At 55.1% G+C, this 13,317-nt stretch overlaps 1 protein-coding gene across 1 annotated transcript in view; it reads left to right on the top strand.

The window, feature by feature from the left end:
• The window catches only part of LOC140736347 (zinc-binding protein A33-like), a 50,796-nt gene that overhangs the window by 19,125 nt on the left and 18,354 nt on the right, over nucleotides 1-13,317 (top strand). The gene's annotated exons all lie outside the window — the stretch shown is intronic.

Raw genomic sequence — 13,317 nt, 5'->3', positions numbered from 1 at the left:
AGGAGTTTACTGTGATGGATTATCTGAGTGCTGAAAGAGGTTGCAGAGATAGGGAGGGGTGAGAGGACCAGAGGAGGTTACAGAGATGGGTAGGTGTGTATGGATTGAAGGAGTTTACTGAGGAGGGGTTTACAGAGATGGGTTGAAGTATGGGGGCTGGAGACACAGAGGAGTCTGATGGCTGAAGGAGTTTATGGAGATGGGGGATAGAGGAAGTTATTGAGATAGGGAGGGGTGTACGGATCAGAAGAGGTTACAGCAATAGGGAGGGGTGTATGGGTTGAAAAAGTTTACTAACAGGGATAGGTGTGGGGGTCGGGCGGGGGGGTTACAGAGATAGAGAGGGTGTGAGGGCCAGAGTGGGTGTTACAGAGTTAGGGAGGGGTGTATAGGCTGGGGCGGGGGGGGTTTACAGAGATAGGAAGGAGTTACAGATGTAAGTGTGGGAGCACGAGGGGGTTACAGTGGTAGGGAGAGGCTTGTTTTAGAGTGTTGCAGAGTGTTTGCGCTAAGCTGGGTGACAGAGTTGATAAATACATTTGTGAAGACAGGCAGATCCTGGTCTCATTTCCATTCACCTTCCATGTACGGGTCCATGTTCTATGGACACGGACCACAGAGAGTAATGGGGATTGCGCGGGAAATCGATGATGAAACTGAGATCAATTGTTGTTTTACTGAGTGATGCAGCAGGAACAATGTAGTCTTCTGCTCCCGTTTATTGTATTGTTAATCAGAGAAATAGATGATGTGGGTCATTGCTGTGCTCATCCCACAGGCTTGGCACCATCACCTCTGCATTGCAATGGTCTCTCCCTATTGCACTTTATGTGCTACCTCCTCAGTACCGTCATTTTTGCACAGCAGTAGGTTCTAAGGCAGGGAAAGGTGCAATATGCAACCATGTGGTTGTTGAAAATAGGTCACCTGTTACTAGCCGTGGCCATGAGACGGCAGCACACTCTCAGTGTGTAAGGAGAGCAAAAACATCTGCTGCCGATTCATTCCTGTAGAGCTCGATTCTTTCCGTAAACTCCACCAAGAGTCACGCTGCCAGTAATACCTTGTCTGCATTGTCAGCTGTGGCCCACCTTTCACTCCTGAGTCAGGGAGCTGTGGGCTAGATTCCAGAAGCTTAGCACAGAAACACAATGCTGAGGGAGCACCACACTGTTCGGGGGGGGGGGGGCGGGGGGCGATGAGGAGGGAGTTCTATACTATGGGGGGGGGGGGTGATGAGGGAATTCTGTACTGTGGGGGGTGGTGAGGAAGGAGTTCTGTACTGGTGGGGGGGGTGGAGGGAGTTCTGTACTGTGGGGGCCGGTGAGGAGGGAGTTCTATACTGTGGGAAGGGTAGTAAGGAGGGAGTTCTGTACTGTAGGGGGTGGTGAGGAGGGAGTTCTGTACTGTAGGGGGTGGTGAGGAGGGAGTTCTGTACTGTGGGGGCTGGTGAAGAGGGAGTTCTGTACTGTGGGGGTGGTGAAGAGGGAGTTCTGTACTATGGGGGTGTTGAGGAGGGAGTTCTGTACTATGGGGGTGGTGAGGAGGGAGTTCTGTACTATGGGGGTGTTGAGGAGGGAGTTCTGTACAGTGGGAAGGGCGATGAGGAGGGAGTTCTGTACTGTGGGGGGTGGTGAGGAGGGAGTTCTGTACTGTAGGGGGTGGTGAGGAGGGAATTCTGTACTATGGGGGTGGTGAGGAGGGAGTTCTGTACTGTGGGAAGGGCGGTGAGGAGGGAGTTCTGTACTGTGGGAAGGGCAATGAGGAGGTTCTGTACTGTGGGGGCTCATGAGGAGGGAGTTCTGTACTGTGGGGGGTGGTGAGGAGGAAGTTCTGTACAGTGGGAAGGGCAATAAGGAGGGAGTTCTGTACTGTGGGGGTGGTGAGGAGGGAATTCTGTACACTGGGATGGGTGATGAGGAGGGAGATCTGTACTATGGGGGTGTGAGGAGGGAGTTCTGTACTGTGGGGGGTCATGAGGTGGGAGTACTGTACTGTGGGAAGGGTGGTGAGGAGGGAGTTCTGTACTGTGGGAAAGGGTAGTGAGGAGGGAGTTCTGTACTGTGGGGAGGGCGGTGAGGAGGGAGTTCTGTACTGTGGGAAGGGCAATGAGGAGGGAGTTCTGTACTGTGGGGGGTGGTGAGGAGGGAATTCTGTACACTGGGATGGGTGATGAGGAGGGAGATCTGTACTATGGGGGTGTGAGGAGGGAGTTCTGTACTGTGGGGGGTCATGAGGAGAGAGTTCTGTACTGTGGGAAGGGCGATGAGGAGGGTGTTCTGTACTCACGGGGCTGTGAGGAGGGAGTATTGTGCTGAGGGAAGCGTGGTGAGGAGGGAATTCTGTATTATGGGGGTGTGAGGAGGGAGTTCTGTACTGTGGGAAAGGCGGTGAGGAGGGAGTTCTGTACTGTGGTAAGGGTGGTGAGGAGGGAATTCTGTACTGTGGGGGAGTGGTGAGGAGGAAGTTCTGTACTGTGGGAAGGGCAATGAGGAGGGAGTTCTGTACTATGGGGGTGTGAGGTGGGAGTTCTGTACTGTGGGGGGTCATGAGGAGGGAGTACTGTACTGTGGGAAGGGTGGTGAGGAGAGAGTTCTGTACTGTGGGAAGGGCGGTGAGGTGGGAGTTATGTACTGTGAGAAGTGCAATGAGGAGGGCGTTTTGTACTGTGGGGGGTCATGAGGAGGGAGTTCTGTACTGTGGGGGTGGTGAGGATGGAGCTCTGTACAGTGGGAAGGGCAATAAGGAGGGAGTTCTGTACTGTGGGGGGGTGGTGAGGAGGAAGTTCTGTACTGTGGGAAGGGCAATGAGGAGGGAGTTCTGTACTATGGGGGTGTGAGGTGGGAGTTCTGTACTGTGGGGGGTCATGAGGAGGGAGTACTGTACTGTGGGAAGGGTGGTGAGGAGAGCTGTACTGTGGGAAGGGCGGTGAGGTGGGAGTTCTGTACTGTGGGAAGGGCAATGAGGAGGGCGTTTTGTACTGTGGGGGGTCATGAGGAGGGAGTTCTGTACTGTGGGGGTGGTGAGGATGGAGTTCTGTACAGTGGGAAGGGCAATAAGGAGGGAGTTCTGTACTGTGGGGGGGTCATGCGGAGGGAGTACTGTGGGAAGGGCGGTGAGGAGGGAGTTCTGTACTGTGGGGGGTCATGAGGAGGGAGTACTGTACTGTGGGAAGGGCGGTGAGGAGGGAGTTCTGTACTGTGGGGGGTCATGAGGAGGGAGTACTGTGCTGGGTGAAGGGCGGTGAGGAGGGAGTTCTGTATTATGGTGGTGTAAGGAGGGAGTTCTGTACAGTGGGGGTGGTGAGTTGGGAGTTCTGTACAGTGGGAAGGGCGATGAGGAGGGTGTTCTGTTCTGGGGGGGTTGTGAGGAGGGAGAATTGTGCTGAGGGAAGGGTGGTGAGGAGGGAGTTCTGTACTGTGGGGGCTGGTGAAGAGGGAGTTCTGTACTGTGGGGGTGGTGAAGAGGGAGTTCTGTACTATGGGGGTGTTGAGGAGGGAGTTCTGTACTATGGGGGTGGTGAGGAGGGAGTTCTGTACTATGGGGGTGTTGAGGAGGGAGTTCTGTACAGTGGGAAGGGCGATGAGGAGGGAGTTCTGTACTGTGGGGGGTGGTGAGGAGGGAGTTCTGTACTGTAGGGGGTGGTGAGGAGGGAATTCTGTACTATGGGGTGGTGAGGAGGGAGTTCTGTACTGTGGGAAGGGCGGTGAGGAGGGAGTTCTGTACTGTGGGAAGGGCAATGAGGAGGTTCTGTACTGTGGGGGGGTCATGCGGAGGGAGTACTGTGGGAAGGGCGGTGAGGAGGGAGTTCTATACTATGGGGGGGGTGATGAGGGAATTCTGTACTGTGGGGGGTGGTGAGGAAGGAGTTCTGTACTGGTGGGGGGGGTGGAGGGAGTTCTGTACTGTGGGGGCCGGTGAGGAGGGAGTTCTATACTGTGGGAAGGGTAGTAAGGAGGGAGTTCTGTACTGTAGGGGGTGGTGAGGAGGGAGTTCTGTACTGTAGGGGGTGGTGAGGAGGGAGTTCTGTACTGTGGGGGCTGGTGAAGAGGGAGTTCTGTACTGTGGGGGTGGTGAAGAGGGAGTTCTGTACTATGGGGGTGTTGAGGAGGGAGTTCTGTACTATGGGGCTGGTGAGGAGGGAGTTCTGTACTATGGGGGTGTTGAGGAGGGAGTTCTGTACAGTGGGAAGGGCGATGAGGAGGGAGTTCTGTACTGTGGGGGGTGGTGAGGAGGGAGTTCTGTACTGTAGGGGGTGGTGAGGAGGGAATTCTGTACTATGGGGGTGGTGAGGAGGGAGTTCTGTACTGTGGGAAGGGCGGTGAGGAGGGAGTTCTGTACTGTGGGAAGGGCAATGAGGAGGTTCTGTACTGTGGGGGCTCATGAGGAGGGAGTTCTGTACTGTGGGGGGTGGTGAGGAGGAAGTTCTGTACAGTGGGAAGGGCAATAAGGAGGGAGTTCTGTACTGTGGGGGTGGTGAGGAGGGAATTCTGTACACTGGGATGGGTGATGAGGAGGGAGATCTGTACTATGGGGGTGTGAGGAGGGAGTTCTGTACTGTGGGGGGGTCATGAGGAGGGAGTACTGTACTGTGGGAAGGGTGGTGAGGAGGGAGTTCTGTACTGTGGGAAAGGGTAGTGAGGAGGGAGTTCTGTACTGTGGGGAGGGCGGTGAGGAGGGAGTTCTGTACTGTGGGAAGGGCAATGAGGAGGGAGTTCTGTACTGTGGGGGGTGGTGAGGAGGGAATTCTGTACACTGGGATGGGTGATGAGGAGGGAGATCTGTACTATGGGGGTGTGAGGAGGGAGTTCTGTACTGTGGGGGGTCATGAGGAGAGAGTTCTGTACTGTGGGAAGGGCGATGAGGAGGGTGTTCTGTACTCACGGGGCTGTGAGGAGGGAGTATTGTGCTGAGGGAAGCGTGGTGAGGAGGGAATTCTGTATTATGGGGGTGTGAGGAGGGAGTTCTGTACTGTGGGAAAGGCGGTGAGGAGGGAGTTCTGTACTGTGGTAAGGGTGGTGAGGAGGGAATTCTGTACTGTGGGGGAGTGGTGAGGAGGAAGTTCTGTACTGTGGGAAGGGCAATGAGGAGGGAGTTCTGTACTATGGGGGTGTGAGGTGGGAGTTCTGTACTGTGGGGGGTCATGAGGAGGGAGTACTGTACTGTGGGAAGGGTGGTGAGGAGAGAGTTCTGTACTGTGGGAAGGGCAATGAGGAGGGAGTTCTGTACTATGGGGGTGTGAGGTGGGAGTTCTGTACTGTGGGGGGTCATGAGGAGGGAGTACTGTACTGTGGGAAGGGTGGTGAGGAGAGAGTTCTGTACTGTGGGAAGGGCAATGAGGTGGGAGTTATGTACTGTGGGAAGGGCAATGAGGAGGGCGTTTTGTACTGTGGGGGGTCATGAGGAGGGAGTTCTGTACTGTGGGGGTGGTGAGGATGGAGTTCTGTACAGTGGGAAGGGCAATAAGGAGGGAGTTCTGTACTGTGGGGGGGTCATGCGGAGGGAGTACTGTGGGAAGGGCGGTGAGGAGGGAGTTCTGTACTGTGGGGGGTCATGAGGAGGGAGTACTGTGCTGGGTGAAGGGCGGTGAGGAGGGAGTTCTGTATTATGGTGGTGTAAGGAGGGAGTTCTGTACAGTGGGGGTGGTGAGTTGGGAGTTCTGTACAGTGGGAAGGGCGATGAGGAGGGTGTTCTGTTCTGGGGGGGTCGTGAGGAGGGAGAATTGTGCTGAGGGAAGGGTGGTGAGGAGGGAGTTCTGTATTATGGGGGTGTGAGGAGGGAGTTCTGTACTGTGGGAAGGGTGGTGAGGAGGGAGTTCTGTATTATGAGGGTGTGTGGAGGGAGTTCTGTACTGTGGGAAGGGTGGTGAGGAGGGAGTTCTGTATTATGGGGGTGTGAGGAGGGAGTTCTGTACTGTGGGGGGTGGTGAGGAGGGAATTCTGTACACTGGGATGGGTGATGAGGAGGGAGATCTGTACTATGGGGGTGTGAGGAGGGAGTTCTGTACTGTGGGGGGTCATGAGGAGGGAGTACTGTACTGTGGGAAGGGTGGTGAGGAGGGCGTTCTGTACTGTGGGGGGTGGTGAGGAGGGAGTTCTGTACAGTGGGAAGGGCAATGAGGAGGGAGTTCTGTACTGTGGGGGGTCATGAGGAGAGAGTTCTGTACTGTGGGAAGGGCGATGAGGAGGGTGTTCTGTACTCACGGGGCTGTGAGGAGTGAGTATTGTGCTGAGGGAAGCGTGGTGAGGAGGGAGTTCTGTATTATGGGGGTGTGAGGAGGGAGTTCTGTACTGTGGGAAAGGCGGTGAGGAGGGAATTCTGTACTGTGGGGGAGTGGTGAGGAGGAAGTTCTGTACAGTGGGAAGGGCAATGAGGAGGGAGTTCTGTACAGTGGGGGGTCATGAGGAGAGAGTTCAGTACTGTGGGGGGTCATGAGGAGGGAGTTCTGTACTGTGGGGGTGGTGAGGAGGGAATTCTGTACAGTGGGAAGGGTGATGATGAGGGAGTTCTGTACTATGGGGGTGTGAGGAGGGAGTTCTGTACTGTGGGGGGTCATGAGGAGGGAGTACTGTACTGTGGGAAGGGTGGTGAGGAGGGAGTTCTGTACTGTGAGGGGTCATGAGGAGAGAGTTCTGTACTGTGGGGGGTCATGAGGAGGGAGTTCTGTACTGTGGGGGTGGTGAGGAGGGAATTCTGTACAGTGGGAAGGGTGATGATGAGGGAGTTCTGTACTATGGGGGTGTGAGGAGGGAGTTCTGTACTGTGAGGGGTCATGAGGAGGGAGTACTGTTCTGTGGGAAGGGTGGTGAGGAGGGAGTTCTGTACTGTGGGGGTGGTGAGGAGGGAATTCTGTACTGTGGGGGGTGGTGAGGAGGGAGTTCTGTACAGTGGGAAGGGCAATGAGGAGGGAGTTCTGTACTGTGGGGGGTCATGAGGAGGGAGTTCTGTACTGTGGGGGGTCATGAGGAGGGAGTTCTGTACTGTGGGGGTGGTGAGGAGGGAGTTCTGTACTGTGGGGGGTGGTGAGGAGGGAATTCTGTACAGTGGGAAGGGCAATGAGGAGGGGGTTCTGTACTGTGGGGTGTCATGAGGAGGGAGTTCTGTACTGTGGGGGGTCATGAGGAGAGAGTTCTGTACTGTGGGGGGTCATGAGGAGGGAGTTCTGTACTGTGGGGGGTGGTGAGGAGGGAATTCTGTACTGTGGTGGGTCATGAGGAGGGAGTTCTGTACTGTGGGGGGTCATGAGGAGGGAGTTCTGTACTGTGGGCGGTGGTGAGGAGGGAATTCTGTACAGTGGGAAGGGTGATGAGGAGGGAGTTCTGTACTATGGGGGTGTGAGGAGGGAGTTCTGTACTGTGGGGGGTCATGAGGAGGGAGTACTGTACTGTGGGAAGGGCGGTGAGGAGGGAGTTCTGTACTGTGGGGGGTCATGATGAGGGAGTACTGTGCTGGGTGAAGGGCGGTGAGGAGGGAGTTCTGTATTATGGTGGTGTAAGGAGGGAGTTCTGTACAGTGGGGGTGGTGAGTTGGGAGTTCTGTACTGTGGGAAGGGCGATGAGGAGGGTGTTCTGTACTGGGGGGGTCATGAGGAGGGAGTATTGTGCTGAGGGAAGGGTGGTGAGGAGGGAGTTCTGTATTATGGGGGTGTGAGGAGGGAGTTCTGTACTGTGGGAAGGGTGGTGAGGAGGGAATTCTGTAATTATGAGGGTGTGAGGAGGGAGTTCTGTACTGTGGGAAGGGTGGTGAGGAGGGAGTTCTGTATTATGAGGGTGTGCGGAGGGAGTTCTGTACTGTGGGAAGGGTGGTGAGGAGGGAGTTCTGTATTATGGGGGTGTGAGGAGGGAGTTCTGTACTGTGGGGGGTGGTGAGGAGGGAATTCTGTACACTGGGATGGGTGATGAGGAGGGAGATCTGTACTATGGGGGTGTGAGGAGGGAGTTCTGTTCTGTGGGGGGTCATGAGGGAGTACTGTACTGTGGGAAGGGTGGTGAGGAGGGAGTTCTGTACTGTGGGAAAGGGTAGTGAGGAGGGAGTTCTGTACTGTGGGGAGGGCGGTGAGGAGGGAGTTCTGTACTGTGGGAAGGGCAATGAGGAGGGCGTCCTGTACTGTGGGGGGTGGTGAGGAGGGAGTTCTGTACAGTGGGAAGGGCAATGAGGAGGGAGTTCTGTACTGTGGGGGGTCATGAGGAGAGAGTTCTGTACTGTGGGAAGGGCGATGAGGAGGGTGTTCTGTACTCACGGGGCTGTGAGGAGGGAGTATTGTGCTGAGGGAAGCGTGGTGAGGAGGGAATTCTGTATTATGGGGGTGTGAGGAGGGAGTTCTGTACTGTGGGAAAGGCGGTGAGGAGGGAGTTCTGTACTGTGGTAAGGGTGGTGAGGAGGGAATTCTGTACTGTGGGGGAGTGGTGAGGAGGAAGTTCTGTACTGTGGGAAGGGCAATGAGGAGGGAGTTCTGTACTATGGGGGTGTGAGGTGGGAGTTCTGTACTGTGGGGGGTCATGAGGAGGGAGTACTGTACTGTGGGAAGGGTGGTGAGGAGGGAGTTCTGTACTGTGGGAAGGGCGGTGAGGTGGGAGTTATGTACTGTGGGAAGGGCAATGAGGAGGGCGTTCTGTACTGTGGGGGGTCATGAGGAGGGAGTTCTGTACTGTGGGGGTGGTGAGGAAGGAGTTCTGTACAGTGGGAAGGGCAATAAGGAGGGAGTTCTGTACTGTGGGGGGGTCATGAGGAGGGAGTACTGTGGGAAGGGCGGTGAGGAGGGAGTTCTGTACTGTGGGGGGTCATGAGGAGGGAGTACTGTGCTGGGTGAAGGGCGGTGAGGAGGGAGTTCTGTATTATGGTGGTGTAAGGAGGGAGTTCTGTACAGTGGGGGTGGTGAGTTGGGAGTTCTGTACTGTGGGAAGGGCGATGAGGAGGGTGTTCTGTACTGGGGGGGTCGTGAGGAGGGAGAATTGTGCTGAGGGAAGGGTAGTGAGGAGGGAGTTCTGTATTATGGGGGTGTGAGGGGGGAGTTCTGTACTGTGGGAAGGGTGGTGAGGAGGGAGTTCTGTATTATGAGGGTGTGCGGATGGAGTTCTGTACTGTGGGAAGGGTGGTGAGGAGGGAGTTCTGTATTATGGGGGTGTGAGGAGGGAGTTCTGTACTGTGGGGGGTGGTGAGGAGGGAATTCTGTACACTGGGATGGGTGATGAGGAGGGAGATCTGTACTGTGGGAAGGGCGATGAGGAGGGTGTTCTGTACTCACGGGGCTGTGAGGAGTGAGTATTGTGCTGAGGGAAGCGTGGTGAGGAGGGAGTTCTGTATTATGGGGGTGTGAGGAGGGAGTTCTGTACTGTGGGAAAGGCGGTGAGGAGGGAATTCTGTACTGTGGGGGAGTGGTGAGGAGGAAGTTCTGTACAGTGGGAAGGGCAATGAGGAGGGAGTTCTGTACTGTGGGGGGTCATGAGGAGAGAGTTCTGTACTGTGGGGGGTCATGAGGAGGGAGTTCTGTACTGTGGGGGTGGTGAGGAGGGAATTCTGTACAGTGGGAAGGGTGATGATGAGGGAGTTCTGTACTATTGGGGTGTGAGGAGGGAGTTCTGTACTGTGGGGGGTCATGAGGAGGGAGTACTGTACTGTGGGAAGGGTGGTGAGGAGGGAGTTCTGTACTGTGAGGGGTCATGAGGAGAGAGTTCTGTACTGTGGGGGGTCATGAGGAGGGAGTTCTGTACTGTGGGGGTGGTGAGGAGGGAATTCTGTACAGTGGGAAGGGTGATGATGAGGGAGTTCTGTACTATGGGGGTGTGAGGAGGGAGTTCTGTACTGTGGGGGGTCATGAGGAGGGGAGGGAGTTCTGTACTGTGGGGGGTCATGAGGAGAGAGTTCTGTACTGTGGGGGGTCATGAGGAGGGAGTTCTGTACTGTGGGGGTGGTGAGGAGGGAGTTCTGTACTGTGGGGGGTGGTGAGGAGGGAATTCTGTACAGTGGGAAGGGCAATGAGGAGGGAGTTCTGTACTGTGGGGTGTCATGAGGAGGGAGTTCTGTACTGTGGGGGGTCATGAGGAGAGAGTTCTGTACTGTGGGGGGTCATGAGGAGGGAGTTCTGTACTGTGGGGGGTCATGAGGAGGGAGTTCTGTACTGTGGGGGGTGGTGAGGAGGGAATTCTGTACTGTGGGGGGTCATGAGGAGAGAGTTCTGTACTGTGGGGGGTCATGAGGAGGGAGTTCTGTACTGTGGGGGGTGGTGAGGAGGGAGTTCTGTACTGTGGGGGGTCGACTGTACTTCCTAAGAAGGTTGGCGTCATTCAATGTCTGTAGTGAGATGCTGAAGATGTTCTATAGGTCAGTTGTGGAGAGCGCCCTCTTCTTTGTGGTGGCGTGTTGGGGAGGAAGCATTAAGAAGAGGGACGCCTCACGTCTTAATAAGCTGGTAAGGAAGGCGGGCTCTGTCGTGGGCAAAGTACTGGAGAGTTTAACATCGGTAGCTGAGCGAAGGGCGCTGAGTAGGCTACGGTCAATTATGGATAACTCTGAACATCCTCTACATAGCACCATCCAGAGACAGAGAAGCAGTTTCAGCGACAGGTTACTATCGATACAATGCTCCTCAGACAGGATGAAGAGGTCAATACTCCCCAATGCCATTAGGCTTTACAATTCTACCGCCAGGACTTAAGAACTTTTTAAAAGCTATTATTAATGCTTTTTGAGATAGTGATTTAGATGCATATCATATTTTTTACTGAGTTAAGTATTGTATGTAATTAGTTTTGCTACAACAAGTGTATGGGACATTGGAAAAAAGTTGAATTTCCCCATGGGGATGAATAAAGTATCTATCTATCTATCTATCTATCTATGAGGAGGGAGTTCTGTACTGTGGGGGGTGGTGAGGAGGGAATTCTGTACAGTGGGAAGGGTGATGAGGAGGGAGTTCTGTACTATGGGGATGTGAGGAGGGAGTTCTGTACTGTGGGGGGGTCATGCGGAGGGAGTACTGTGGGAAGGGCGGTGAGGAGGGAGTTCTGTACTGTGGGGGGTCATGATGAGGGAGTACTGTGCTGGGTGAAGGGCGGTGAGGAGGGAGTTCTGTATTATGGTGGTGTAAGGAGGGAGTTCTGTACAGTGGGGGTGGTGAGTTGGGAGTTCTGTACTGTGGGAAGGGCGATGAGGAGGGTGTTCTGTACTGGGGGGGTCATGAGGAGGGAGTATTGTGCTGAGGGAAGGGTGGTGAGGAGGGAGTTCTGTACTGTGGGAAAGGGTAGTGAGGAGGGAGTTCTGTACTGTGGGGAGGGCGGTGAGGAGGGAGTTCTGTACTGTGGGAAGGGCAATGAGGAGGGCGTCCTGTACTGTGGGGGGTGGTGAGGAGGGAGTTCTGTACAGTGGGAAGGGCAATGAGGAGGGAGTTCTGTACTGTGGGGGGTCATGAGGAGAGAGTTCTGTACTGTGGGAAGGGCGATGAGGAGGGTGTTCTGTACTCACGGGGCTGTGAGGAGGGAGTATTGTGCTGAGGGAAGCGTGGTGAGGAGGGAATTCTGTATTATGGGGGTGTGAGGAGGGAGTTCTGTACTGTGGGAAAGGCGGTGAGGAGGGAGTTCTGTACTGTGGTAAGGGTGGTGAGGAGGGAATTCTGTACTGTGGGGGAGTGGTGAGGAGGAAGTTCTGTACTGTGGGAAGGGCAATGAGGAGGGAGTTCTGTACTATGGGGGTGTGAGGTGGGAGTTCTGTACTGTGGGGGGTCATGAGGAGGGAGTACTGTACTGTGGGAAGGGTGGTGAGGAGGGAGTTCTGTACTGTGGGAAGGGCGGTGAGGTGGGAGTTATGTACTGTGGGAAGGGCAATGAGGAGGGCGTTCTGTACTGTGGGGGGTCATGAGGAGGGAGTTCTGTACTGTGGGGGTGGTGAGGATGGAGTTCTGTACAGTGGGAAGGGCAATAAGGAGGGAGTTCTGTACTGTGGGGGGGTCATGAGGAGGGAGTACTGTGGGAAGGGCGGTGAGGAGGGAGTTCTGTACTGTGGGGGGTCATGATGAGGGAGTACTGTGCTGGGTGAAGGGCGGTGAGGAGGGAGTTCTGTATTATGGTGGTGTAAGGAGGGAGTTCTGTACAGTGGGTGTGGTGAGTTGGGAGTTCTGTACTGTGGGAAGGGCGATGAGGAGGGTGTTCTGTACTGGGGGGGTCGTGAGGAGGGAGAATTGTGCTGAGGGAAGGGTGGTGAGGAGGGAGTTCTGTATTATGGGGGTGTGAGGAGGGAGTTCTGTATTATGGGGGTGTGAGGAGGGAGTTCTGTACTGTGGGAAGGGTGGTGAGGAGGGAGTTCTGTACTGTGGGGGTGGTGAGGAGGGAATTCTGTACTGTGGGGGGTGGTGAGGAGGGAGTTCTGTACAGTGGGAAGGGCAATGAGGAGGGAGTTCTGTACTGTGGGGGGTCATGAGGAGAGAGATCTGTACTGTGGGGGGTCATGAGGAGGGAGTTCTGTACTGTGGGGGGTGGTGAGGAGGGAATTCTGTACTGTGGGGGGTCATGAGGTGGGAGTTCTGTACTGTGGGGGGTCATGAGGAGGGAGTTCTGTACTGTGGGAAGGGCGGTGAGGAGGGAGTTCTGTACTGTGGGGGTGGTGAGGTGGGAATTCTGTACAGTGGGAAGGGTGATGAGGAGGGAGTTCTGTACTATGGGGGTGTGAGGAGGGAGTTCTGTACTGTGGGGGTTCATGAGGAGGGAGTACTGTGCTGGGTGAATGGCGGTGAGGAGGGAGTTCTGTATTATGGTGGTGTAAGGAGGGAGTTCTGTACAGTGGGGGTGGTGAGTTGGGAGTTCTGTACTGTGGGAAGGGCGATGAGGAGGGTGTTCTGTACTGGGGGGGTCATGAGGAGGGAGTATTGTGCTGAGGGAAGGGTGGTGAGGAGGGAGTTCTGTATTATGGGGGTGTGAGGAGGGAGTTCTGTACTGTGGGAAGGGTGGTGAGGAGGGAGTTCTGTATTATGAGGGTGTGCGGAGGGAGTTCTGTACTGTGGGAAGGGTGGTGTGGAGGGAGTTCTGTATTATGGGGGTGTGAGGAGGGAGGTCTGTACTGTGGGAAGGGTGGTGAGGAGGGAGTTTTGTATTGTGGGAAGGGTGGTGTGGAGGAAAAGACAAGCTATGAGAGGGTTGATGAGGGACAGCTGTGCGGTGGGGTGGTGATGGGGGACAGCTGTGCTGTGGGAGGGGTGGTGAAGATGAAAGCCTGAGTTGCAGAAATTGCCCCCTAAAATGTGGGTCAAGTGTGGAGTTTTGACGGGTATAATTGTTGAGAACATGGGGAGAATAAAATGGGATCAATGTAGTTGATTGTTGACAAAGA

This window comes from Hemitrygon akajei, chromosome 11, assembly GCF_048418815.1.
Source record: "Hemitrygon akajei chromosome 11, sHemAka1.3, whole genome shotgun sequence".
Classification (NCBI taxonomy): domain Eukaryota; kingdom Metazoa; phylum Chordata; class Chondrichthyes; order Myliobatiformes; family Dasyatidae; genus Hemitrygon; species Hemitrygon akajei.
Note: the sequence above shows the minus strand (reverse complement) of the source record. Positions and strands in the feature narration are given on the sequence as shown.